We start from the raw sequence: 12,294 nt of genomic DNA on the forward strand, positions 1-12,294 counted from the left end.
AGTAAAACGAAAAGAAAGTATCGTGTTGAAAAGGATTATTTCAATACACGTTTTAATATGGGATTTTATTTTTAATTAATCACTGTCACTGTCAATGTCTGTAGGAGAGTTACCACGTAGTCTCCACGTCGCTCTGCCAAACGTCTTCACCACCATCAAGTTCATTAGATATTCCGCATTTTTTAAAACTTTTCCTTACTAATTCCTTGGAAATACCTTCCCAAGCATCTTTTTAGCCAAACAGAAATCTGGGCGTTTGATTCTTCCTGTAGGCGTGAGAAAAATATGTTCATCAGCCATCCATTTACTGTACAGTTGTTTTAATGCAGATTTGAACGGTTTATTAATGCAGACATCTAGTGGTTGCACTTCTATAACCCGCAGTTTTTCATTTACTGTAAAAGATCGTAGACGCTGTCCTTTTGTACTCATTTTAATGCCGTAATTAAAATAAATCACCGTATTAAACTTTACAAGATAAACTAAACAGATAAAATGTATATAACCGTCCATATATACAAACAGTACAATGACTATGACGAATAGACAAGACGACGATGGGTAACTGATACTGTATCTGTAGTGTCATTAGTACCTGATGCAGCCTATACAGAATGAATCAGTTTTATAAAAATACTGTAACTTCATTCCTATCGATAATATGAACAGGATGTTAATAATTAAGGATGTATTCTGTATAAGCGGCATCCGGTATTGATAAACGAAAGCGTAATGTTACTACATTTTTGTGATGTTAGGTACATTTTTGTGAATTTAGGTACTTGTAAGAAAACGTTTACATTACATAAATTATCCTGGCTAAAGACTATGTTTCAAGTAAGCCCCACACCCTTATTTTTTCTCTCCAATTCCAAGAAAAATGTGCGGGGGGTACTCGAATAAGTACGGTAATCTTTACAAAAAAATAAAAAGAATTGCAACTTATTTAATATTTACAAAAATTAATTATCCTTTGCTAAACAAATAAAAGTACTAAAGCCATAATACTCAAATAATGAACGACTGATATAAATAAATAACAGATCTCACAGCTAGAAAATCCAGATTCCGTAAGAAGAATGTAACTTGAAGAATTTAAGGAGGATGTAACTGTTCACCTAAGTTCATCCTCTAAATCATTCTTAATTTTTGTATTCTACTTTTACTAAAATATAAATATTAATAATGATCCCGAAAAATTAGTAAAAAAGAAAAAAATAATCTGCCTAAATCAGAGCACCTTTGGGCCGCCATATCAAAAATGGTGTCACTTTTGTATTTATCCTTAAATTACCTATATGCATACACAGAAATCAAATGGAAATCTAAAAAAAAAATCCGTCTCATAATTTTTGTACATCCTGTTTTTGTGATTACACTAACACTAAATTTTATTTAGTATTAATTTTATTTATTTATTTTTTATTTTTGGTGTGGTAGTAGGGAAATTGTTTATTTAATTGTATGATCCCCTTCTTAATTATTTCCATATTCTCAACATATGGAGTGTGACAGATAATATTAATCGATAAAGAGGTTCTTTAAGGAATAAAATCTCTTCATTCTACAAAAATAGTAGGCTAAGAATTAATTAATGCAAACGCAGTTGTAAAAAATAAAATTTTTAATAAATAAACGTCTAAAAATAAAATATAACAATTTAAACATAAAGTTTTATGTTTATGAGATTATAGACTAATCTTACAAAAATGTCATACTTCTTATTTTAGGTTTTCATTTTCGAAAATTTAAGATATGAAAGTTTTTAAACCTTTTAATTAAGCTTAAAAAATTTTAATTTTTTTAAAAATATTTTTATTTATCTTTTTATATTTATTTTGTGAAATTCGTCTGAAAGTAAGGTGCTTTATTTTGAAGTTATTAGGTAAATACGATTATATAGTTTACGTAAATTGTCAAACTGGAAGTGGTGAAGTAAATAAGTGACAATTGTGTAACGAGTCGAGCAAAGTGGAAAATATTTTTCCAAAAAAAATTGTATAATAAGATCAAGAAGGCGCTGCAGCTCCAGCTGCGTCGTCTGTTGCTATAGAAACGAGAGAGACTGGCGCCAATTTAGTCTAGACAGACTGGAATTAATGCGAAAATGTATTGTAGTACAAAATACGGGACATACTGTAATGGAGTATACCGTTTGCTTTCGGAGTTCACTCTATTTGTTTTATTTGGTAAGGAACAGCGCACAGAAAAATAAATTATTTTTCTGCGCTGTATCGATTAACTTCACCATACATGGGTATATATTTGTAGTCCTCCGTTATTGTGGGAGAATCCAATAACCTATTGGCATTAGCTTTAGTTTTGTTCATTTCATTTAAAAACCCTTCAGAGTAATGCAATAATATTAAATGCTTTTTTTTTAGTGTTTGTGTATGTGTGAGTATCTATATCTAGGGAATCAAAACTTAGAAAAGATTAATTTCTAAAATGCATATTTGATCCAACCGTAATAAATTAAAGTAATGATCCCGAAAAATTAGTGAAAAAGAAAAAATAATTTACCTAAATAAGAGCAAGATATATTAATATTACACAGTTCAAGACATAAACATTTTTTTGTTTTATTTTATAATTAAGATTAAAATGCGTTTATTCGCATTAAAATATTATTTTGTCATGATGTGATATTGCATGATAATTATGTGATATGTGATAATTTTTTTTTTGTTTCCCTATACACACACACGCGCGGGCGCGAACGCACATACGCGAACCCATGATACGTGTATGTATTTAACCAGAGAAATCATTGACAAAATTTGTTTTTCCGAACTGTAATTTGTTAATTTTTGCTATTCTAAATTAATTATTACGGCTGGATCAAACATGCACTTGAGAAATATAATTGTAAATTAATTTGTCCAAAATTTTACATGTTAGGGCAGTAGGTACATCTGTTATTCGAAATTAAAGAACATTAATTTTAGATTTCTGTTAATGATATCTAAATATTAAACCAGAAACTGAAAATCATTCTGATTTAATAACTGTAGTGTACTAGCTCTTGTGCTGTGATGGTTCCCTCATAGGTGTGTTACCTATGGTAATACAATCTACTAATCGTAGGTAATTAAAACAAGATGACTTCAAAAAATATCTCCTATTCTTCAAGCAGGTAATAATTTATGTTATTCGAAAATTGCTGCGTATCTAAGTTATCAATTGATGTACATCCTCCTTAAATTTCTAATACATTTAAAATTTAAACATTCAAATTGATATTGATATCTGTGCTTATATGATTAAAAAAAAGAAGAAAAGTATTTTAATAGCTACAGCTTTATGGTTGATAAATGTCTGAAATATTTATATAAAATAAGTGGATTCTAAAAAATATAAATAAATATCAATATAAAAAATATAATTATGTACTTATCAATCCTAACGTGCGAAATTGCTCAGAATAATTGGTTTAGAATTAATCAGAAGTAGAGTAATTAATAAAATCTGATATTTATTTGTTTGTAGGAAGGAAATAAAAATGTTTTATGCCGGCTTTCATAATTGGGTCCTCTATTTTTTCTTTTACATCTGAATGAAATTTCAAATACAGAATATATAAATAACGGTGAGATATCCTAGAACGCAATTGGGACTTGCTTGATAGTTTCTGGCAAAATTAAAAATTATCATTAATTTTTTTGTCTATTGGTGCATGAAAAAAACAATTCACTTTCTCCTCAAAAATGTATTAAATATTAACAAAATTTATTAAATAATTTGTTTTAAAAACTAATGGTAAAATTGGATTACTTAACACTCTGCAATACATTTGATCTGAATTGAGTAACTTCATTAAAGTTTTAGGGAATAATTTTTAGTCACCTTTGGAGAATATCTTCTATTCGCTGTCTATTCCGGAAAAAACAATTGAGGTGTGAAAGAAATATTTTAAAGATGGTGAACTCTGCCTGTGATCAATTCATTTGCAAGTACGGTATAATCCTTTGGGATAATTCAATAGAATTCCAGTGAATACTGAAACTAAAAATAGGCCGTATAAAGTATGTTTAGTTTGGCTTATCGGGCCCACAGCGCAAGTTGTTTTATCCAGCTACAATCTCTAACAATCCGTACACTTTTAATATGGAACGTTGTAAAAGGTTTTTTAATAATAAATGGTGGTTTATGAATGATCTTTTTCCTCAACTAAATTTACGGAAAAGAACTGTCTAGGTCTCTCGATTTCATGTAGTCATATAGATTCTCAAAAAAAATAACTTCTTTTTATTCCGTTATATGTTTTTAACAAAAAAATTTCTTCTATCGAGGGAAATACATGAAATTCACTATGAAAAGCAATTTCTGAAAAATTTAAAAAGAAAATTTTTTCGTGTTGCTCAGTATACAATGGAAAAATTACTGGATGACTAATGGAATAGTGTTTTCTATGTTCTATCTTATTTATTACTATTTTGTAATAATAGTATTTAAATGTTTTCGTTGAAAATTGTGAACACTTCAGTCTAATAAACAAGTGCAAGAAGTTTATTATTTACGCCAATACATTCTTTCCATTATCAAATATTTTTCAGTATTGTTGCTAATATTTACGAATTTATTGGACTGACATAAGAATTTCTCGATAATCAATATTAATTAATATACACTGCTTTGAAATATCAAAAAGTAAATTCTTGTTTATTTTGCTTTATTATGGTTAATCTCTTTCAAATTTAATGTTGTCAGAGGGGTAAAAAATGTCATGAGAACTAACTATTAACCGAATCAACCGAATCATTTAATAGGTATTTTTTTATTAACATTAAAAATGATATTATAAAATTCTGTAGTTATTTACAAAAATTTTGTATAATTTACAAAAACATTATTTCTTATCTGAAATAAATATTATATTTTAATTATATTTTTAAAAATTCTTGTTTTTTATTATTTTTCATATTGTTACTTTTTTAGTTTTACTTTTAGTTTTACTTTTTTGAAAGTGTATGTTTGGAGTGTCGCTTTATATGGAAGTGAAACTTGGACAATCGGAGTATGTGAGAAGAAAAGATTAGAAGCTTTTGAAATGTGGTGCTATAGGAGAATGTTAAAAATCAGATGGGTGGATAAAGTGACAAATGAAGAGGTACTGCGGCAAATAGATGAAGAAAGAAGCATTTGGAAAAATATAGTTAAAAGAAGAGACAGACTTATAGGCCACATACTAAGGCATCCTGGAATAGTCGCTTTAATATTGGAAGCACAGGTAGAAGGGAAAAATTGTGTAGGCAGGCCACGTTTGGAATATGTAAAACAAATTGTTAGGGATGTAGGATGTAGAGGGTAAACTGAAACAACTTTTTTAGTGTTTTATTATTAAGTTCATTGAGTATATTGAAAAGAACAATATAAATTGTTGTTTGGTATTGATAAGGAGATAATTATTAAAGATGAATTTGAAATTGATGACTATGTAAGATTTAAATAAAGGTTGAAAAAGATTTTTATTGGGTTTTTTTATTCCTGGAATTGGTCTTAAGATTAGTGATCTAATTACACAAGCCTGCGATGGTTGTGTTGTTTATTTTTTGGTAATCGATTCTTATGTATTTTTTAGCGCTGAATCGGAAAATAACCTTCAATTTTTCCATCACATCAGAATTTTTTGCAAATCGCAAATTTCAAAATTTTTTAAAAGTTAAAAAATTGTGAAAATGTGATACAATAAAGTAGATATAACAACGAATATTTTGTAATAAATTAAAATAATATGTTCGCCGGCTTCCGTGGCACGAGTGGTAACGTCGTAGCCTGTCATCCCAGGTTCGAATCTCGGTCAGGCATGGCATTTTCACACACGTTACAAATCATTCATCTCATCCTCTGAAGTAATACCTAATGGTGGTCCCGGAGGTTAAACAAGAAAGAAAAAAAAATTACTTTGTTGGATTATATTTTGCATCCTTGTAGCTAAATAGTTTAATGGCCTAAAGAGAATGGCAGGGGGGTGTCATTGACTTCTTAATTTCTAATGAAAATTGCCACAAAATAAGCCTAATTCTATTATACTGCATTTTTTAATTTATTTTTATTTAATTAATTTTTATGACGTATGTCATGCTTTTGGAAACCACTGCTCCTTTTCGCCCATCCTTAATGACGAATTATGTAAAATATTACAATTTTTTTTCATGTGTCGAAATTTCTTTGAACGAATTATACTCTGTTTTACGCTTTTCCCTCTATGTTCTCTATAGGGTTCATCTCGTTTCAACATCCAGCAATAGTCTGCCATCATCATAGTAGTCCACACTTTCCTTGATACGTCCTTTTATACGTTTACTTCATGTGCTGATGAGATCTCTCACCCATCTCTTGGCTAACGTCACCCAGATTTTCGTGAAAATCTTCCACATGTGAATTTAGAAAGTGAACCTTCAAGCTTATGGAACTTTGAATTTTGTAAGCCTTGGTAAGGTTTAGAATTCTATGAAAGTTTTTTCTATCATTTAATAATTTGCTTCTTTAAATTATCATCATTAGAGGGGGTATATTATAACCTAGTAAATTAGATTGTACTTTTATCCCAATCTGCTCGGTACATTATTCTAAGCAATTGTTATGAATTTTGGAAAGTGATTCGTTTTTTCTACCGACCAAAACGAATGTTTTTTTTGTACTTTTTAAACATTTAAATAAGTACATAATTGTTAAACGCTTTTACTGTGGTGAGAAAACGTGCTAAAAATTACGATGAAGTAGAGCGGAACATGCTGAATTGTACGAACATAATTCCTAATTTTCTTTAAGTCTACAGTAGCAGGTGATGAAACAGAGTTTTTGAGCCCGACACATAACCGTTGGTCATTGATCGGAATAAAGATATTAAAAATCTACTGAGTTAAAAAAGAGACAGTTGAAAAGCAAAGCTAAAATGATGTTGAAAGAATTTTTACTGTCTTAGATTTAGAGACGCCCGTACGCTCCAGGATGTGGAACAGTCGGTAAAGGTTTTATGTCGTTTCAAATACGTTACTCGTGGGGAATGAAAAAAAGATCTATGAAAATTAGGAAATTCTTTATGAAAACACCTCTACCTATTTTTTGCACGTAATCAAGTCATTTTTAAATAGATAATCGTATATGATTTCCTTAATTCATCCCGATTACACTTCACATGGTTTCTTTAGTAACTTTCTTTTGCTGAAAATATCTGAGAGGATATGAAAATCCCAACATGGCCTAAGTTGTTGAATGACCTTCTGAAAAAACAAAAATGTTTCGAATAAAAGTAAAAGAAAGATGTGTACAGTGCATTAGTTAAATTATACTAATATTCATGTGTTTGCAGACTATGAAAAGTTTTTTCATTGTTTAGGGTAGGATGTCATGTTTGTTACACGAGGAGTGTTATGAGTTTAAGTCCGTATTCTATTATAATTTTCTGTCAGGTAGAGAATTTACGAATAAAACTGAGTTTAAATATGCCCATAGCAGGACTCATGCTTTTAGAGACGATGTTCAGTTGTCAAGTAAGTTTAGCATGGACCTTATTACATAAAAATAAACTGTTTAAGTGGCTGGCAGTCTGTTGGCATACAATTGTACTGACGGTTGTTACAGATGGTTGGTTCTTCATATCTATAGTTAGGAGGAGTAATTAAAAAGACCGTAGAACGTAATTATAATTGTCATGAAGCAATGAATTTTTTGTTTTGATTTTTTGTTGCAGGTATTAATTTTAAATTCCATTCATCGATCACTATCGTTAGTGCTTTATAGAAATGAATTTCAGACTCATACTTGATAGGGCTGAAGGTTCTATTTACAATAAGCCTAAAATTACAAGTAATTGGTTTAACGTTATACTGAAAATGCAGTGTTTCAAGGAAGAAATATGACAACTGACAACGGTCGTTATGACCAGTAGTTGGTGACTGGTAAGATAAGCTTCTTATTACCTCACAATTAAAGTATTATTATTATATACTATATATAACTAATATTATTTCTTTTAAAATAACTTTACCGTAATTACATTAGTTAAGTGTCTTTGTTTTAAGATATCGTTTTCATTTTATTAATATTACCATTATAAAAATATTAAATGAAATTTAATTAAGTAATTAAAAGATCATATTTCGAAAGGATCTGCCATATTTGTGTTCAACCTAGTATTGACTATTATACTTATCACCGCTGTTTTTAATCCATAAAAAAATATATTGCTTGAATTTTTCACTACTTTCTTGAATTTGATATAGGACTCGACATTTTCGAGAAAATTCATAATTTATTTAGATTTTTTGAATTAATTAAATTGTTCCTGTGTCACTTTGGCTATAACAGAAAAAATATGTTCTACATGTCTGCGACCAAAAAAATCGAATCACAGTTGAACTATTAAATTTAAGATCAAGCAGTTCAAAATTTATAATGAAATATACATGAAGTTCCAAAAATCATAAACCTTCGTTTTTGGTTTTACCACTGATTTGATAATAAAATAAATAAAAAATATTTTATTTTGTATGTTTTTTAAAAATTATATTTTAAATCAGTATGTCTATTATTCAAACGATTGATAACTGGATGCCACACCTTAACCTAGTCCTAGTTATGTATGTCTTTTAAGTACAATATGAAACTATCTCTGGGAACGAAAACCGATTATATTAAAGTAATTCTGTTTAAGTAAAACCTTCCATTGATCTGTTCTTTTCATGAATTCCATCTAAATAATAAATTGTCTTATTCTCTTCACAGAATTGTTTATGTACTCTTAAGTATTCCGTACGCTACGAAATAACATCTACACGTTAATCAACAAACAATTATTTTATTTAGACATGAAACAAATTCCGTGAATTTCAAGTACGATGATTTAATGTACTTCTAGAAAAATTCGGCAGTCCAGAATCTGTATTCGTGGCATTTAATATCTTGTTCAAGTTAGGAAGCTTGTTACTAAAATAAAAGGAATGAATTTTTCTCTGATAGCGGTTTTAGTAAAATTATCCAATTTTTCAATCCTTTTCACACATTTTCGAATTTTTTTAGGGCTAAAATGTTTACCATAAATTTTGTGTTTCTTTATTATATTAAAAATTGTTCTTTCGTTAACGCCTGTTGCACTACTATTTTTCCGAGCAATGCCTCTGACAAACAGTTTCAGGGTTATCTTGTTTCAGCGTGAGAGCAGCCATCAAAGATAACTGGATGCTGCATCAGGAAAATGCACACCTTGACACACTGCAGTCTCAAGTAATTAGTTTTTGGCACAGAAAAACATTCCTGTAATTCCTCAACCTGACTTGAAGGACACAATTTTGGAAAATTAGAAAATTTTTAAAAAATGTATCCGACCACGTGAAGGACATTCCGGTTTCTGAATTCCAAAACTAATATGAAGAGAGGGAAAACCATTTGAAGCGTTGCGTGGCTACCAATGGGAACTATTTCGAAGGAGATAGAATTTATGTATAATTGGATTGTTTAAAAAAATTTTTTTTATCAGTCTCATTACTTTATTTAAAGACCTCGTATGTAAAATATAATGATTATTGTTATAATATAAAATATTATTTTAAATTAAGATCAATTATTATTTATTAATTTATAATAATTTATTATATCTAAATAATTATAGTCTCTACAACAATATAGAACCGACTAAGAACAAGATGAATGACCAACATTAAATCCATTTCATATCTACCTTTCATCCCTGTTACACTTACAAAAAATCCTAAAAAAATATTAGATGTCAATCTTTTTTTGGAATAAATATATTATTTAAATGAATCAAAGTAATTTTTCAATATTGATAAAGAAATACAGGCAATAAATTTTACATTAATTTATAGTTTGGTTTTTTATTACTTTAGTTCTGGTATTTACAATTTACAAGTCTGATTTCTTGTTTTTCTAGGTTTTAAAAACTTCCTTTTGAACAGTAAAAATTGTTTTCTTAGAACAGTAGAGAAAAATTTCTAGTGTTGCTAATTAACTGATTCAACCTTTTTCGACTAGTCTTGTTTCTGTGTAAATATTTTGTTTATAACTACAGTGTATTATTCACTTAAAAGAAGAAGAAAAATGAATGAAATTTTAGTAAAATTAGTTTGAAAACTATCAGCCTTTCGAAAATGAATGACGTACCAACAAAATAAAAATCATAAGAAATTAAACCCTGATGTTTAAACGTTTGGTTCAACAGTTAAAATGTGATTTTTTTTTTAAATTAAGAATAATCAAACTTGTATAAATATTTTTCTCTTTATTAAATATATTGGGTTTATAAAAGTAAATTAACTGAATTGCAAAATAATTTACTTAACAATTTAGTACAAAAATTAAGAACTTATTAAAAATTTTATTAAAAAGTAAAATATTTTCAATACAAATAATCTCGCAGCTTGGAATAAATGTCTTCAATTTCATTAGTTACTTTCGTTTAAAAATAATTCATTAAGATCTTAAATTTTCACCATAGAGGCCCTCCATTACCATTATGGTTTTATTTCTGTTTATTTTTTTATTTATTAATTAAAAAGCTTTTTCTTCTTACATTATTAGTGTTAACTAGTTTCTTTCCGTTTAATAATTCTTTCCTTTTCCCACCTCAGAATAACCATGTTATTCATCCATTTCTGATTAGTCTTCACTTCTTGATTTATGATTTAATGTAAATTTTTAGAAGTGGGGGTCCTCCTCACCAACCTCAATTTATCCTCACCCCAGAATAACCATGTTATTCATCCATTTCTGTTTCCTGTTCACTTCCAGATTTATGAATAAGTAAAATTTTTTAGAAGTGGGAGCCGTCCTCCCCACCTCACTTTATCAACACCCCAAATAACTAAGTTATTCATTCATTTCTGTTTCTTCTTCACTTCCAGATTTCTGAATTATTGAACATTTTCAGAGGTGGGGGCCCTCCTCCCCACCTCACTTTATCACCACCCCAGAATAACTACGTTATTCATCCATTTCTGTTTCTTCTTCACTTCCAGAATTATGAATTATTGAAAATTTTTAGAGGTGGGAGCCCTCCTCCCCACCTCACTTTATTTTCACCCTAGAATAACCATGTTATTCATCCATTTCTGTTTCCTCTTCACTTCTTGATTTATGAATTATTGGTAATTTTGAGAGGTGGGGACCCTTCTCCCCACCTCACATTATCACCACCCCAGAATAACTATGTTATTCATCCATTTCTGTTTCTTCTTCACTTCCAGATTTCTGAATTATTGAAAATTTTCAAACTGGGGGGCCCTCCTCCCCACCACACTTTATCACCACCCCAGAATAACTAAGTTATTCGTCCATTTCTGTCTCTTCTTCACTTCCAGATTTATTAATTATTGAAAATTTTCAGAGGCGGGGGCCATCCTCCCCACCTCACTTTATCAACCACCCCAGAATAACTAAGTTATTCGTACATTTCTGTTTCTTCTTCACTTCCAGATTTTTTAATTATTGAAAATTTTCAGAGGTGGGGGCCCTCCTCTCCACCTCATTTTATCACCACCCCAGAATAACTATGTTATTCATCCATTTCTGTTTCTTCTTCACTTCAAGATTTATGAATTATTGAAAATTTTCAGAGGTGGGGGCCCTCCTCCCCACCACACTTTATCACCACCCCAGAATAACTAAGTTATTCATCCATTTCTGTTTCTTCTTCACTTCCAGATTTATGAATTATTGAAGATTTTCAGAGGTGGGGCCCTCCTGCCCACCTCACTTTATCATCACCCCAGAATAACTATGTTATTCATCCATTTCTGTTTCTTCTTCACTTCCAGATTTATGAATTATTGAAAATTTTCAGAGGTGGGGGCCCTCCTCCCCACCACACTTTATCGCCACCCCAGAATAACTAAGTTATTCGTACATTTCTGTTTCTTCTTCACTTCCAGATTTAAGATTTATTGGAAATTTTCAGATGTGGGGGCCCTCCTCCCTACCTCACTTTATCACCACCCCAGAATAACATGTTATTCATCCATTTCTGTTTCTTCTTCACTTCCAGATTTATGAATTATTGAAAATTTTCAGAGGTGGGGGCCCTCCTCCCAACCACACTTTATCACCACCCCAGAATAACTAAGTTATTCGTCCATTTCTGTTTCTTCTTCACTTCCAGATTTTTTAATTATTGAAAATTTTCAGAGGTGGGGGCCCTCCTCTCCACCTCATTTTATCACCACCCCAGAATAACTATGTTATTCATCCATTTCTGTTTCTTCTTCACTTCCAGATTTATGAATTATTGAAAATTTTTCGTGGTGGAGGCCCTCCTCCCCACCTCACTTTATTATC

The 12,294-nt window shown here is 30.0% G+C and overlaps 1 long non-coding RNA gene across 1 annotated transcript in view; it reads left to right on the forward strand.

Moving 5' to 3' along the window:
- Positions 1 to 6,374: 6,374 nt before the first annotated feature.
- Positions 6,375 to 12,294, forward strand: part of LOC142320177 (uncharacterized) — a 67,929-nt gene continuing 62,009 nt past the window's right edge. The window contains exons 1-2 of the long non-coding RNA XR_012755309.1: positions 6,375 to 6,436; positions 7,697 to 7,904. This is a non-coding gene — a long non-coding RNA (uncharacterized LOC142320177). The remainder of the gene's footprint in view (positions 6,437 to 7,696; positions 7,905 to 12,294) is intronic.

Source organism: Lycorma delicatula, chromosome 2 (assembly GCF_047948215.1).
Source record: "Lycorma delicatula isolate Av1 chromosome 2, ASM4794821v1, whole genome shotgun sequence".
Classification (NCBI taxonomy): Eukaryota; Metazoa; Arthropoda; class Insecta; order Hemiptera; family Fulgoridae; genus Lycorma; species Lycorma delicatula.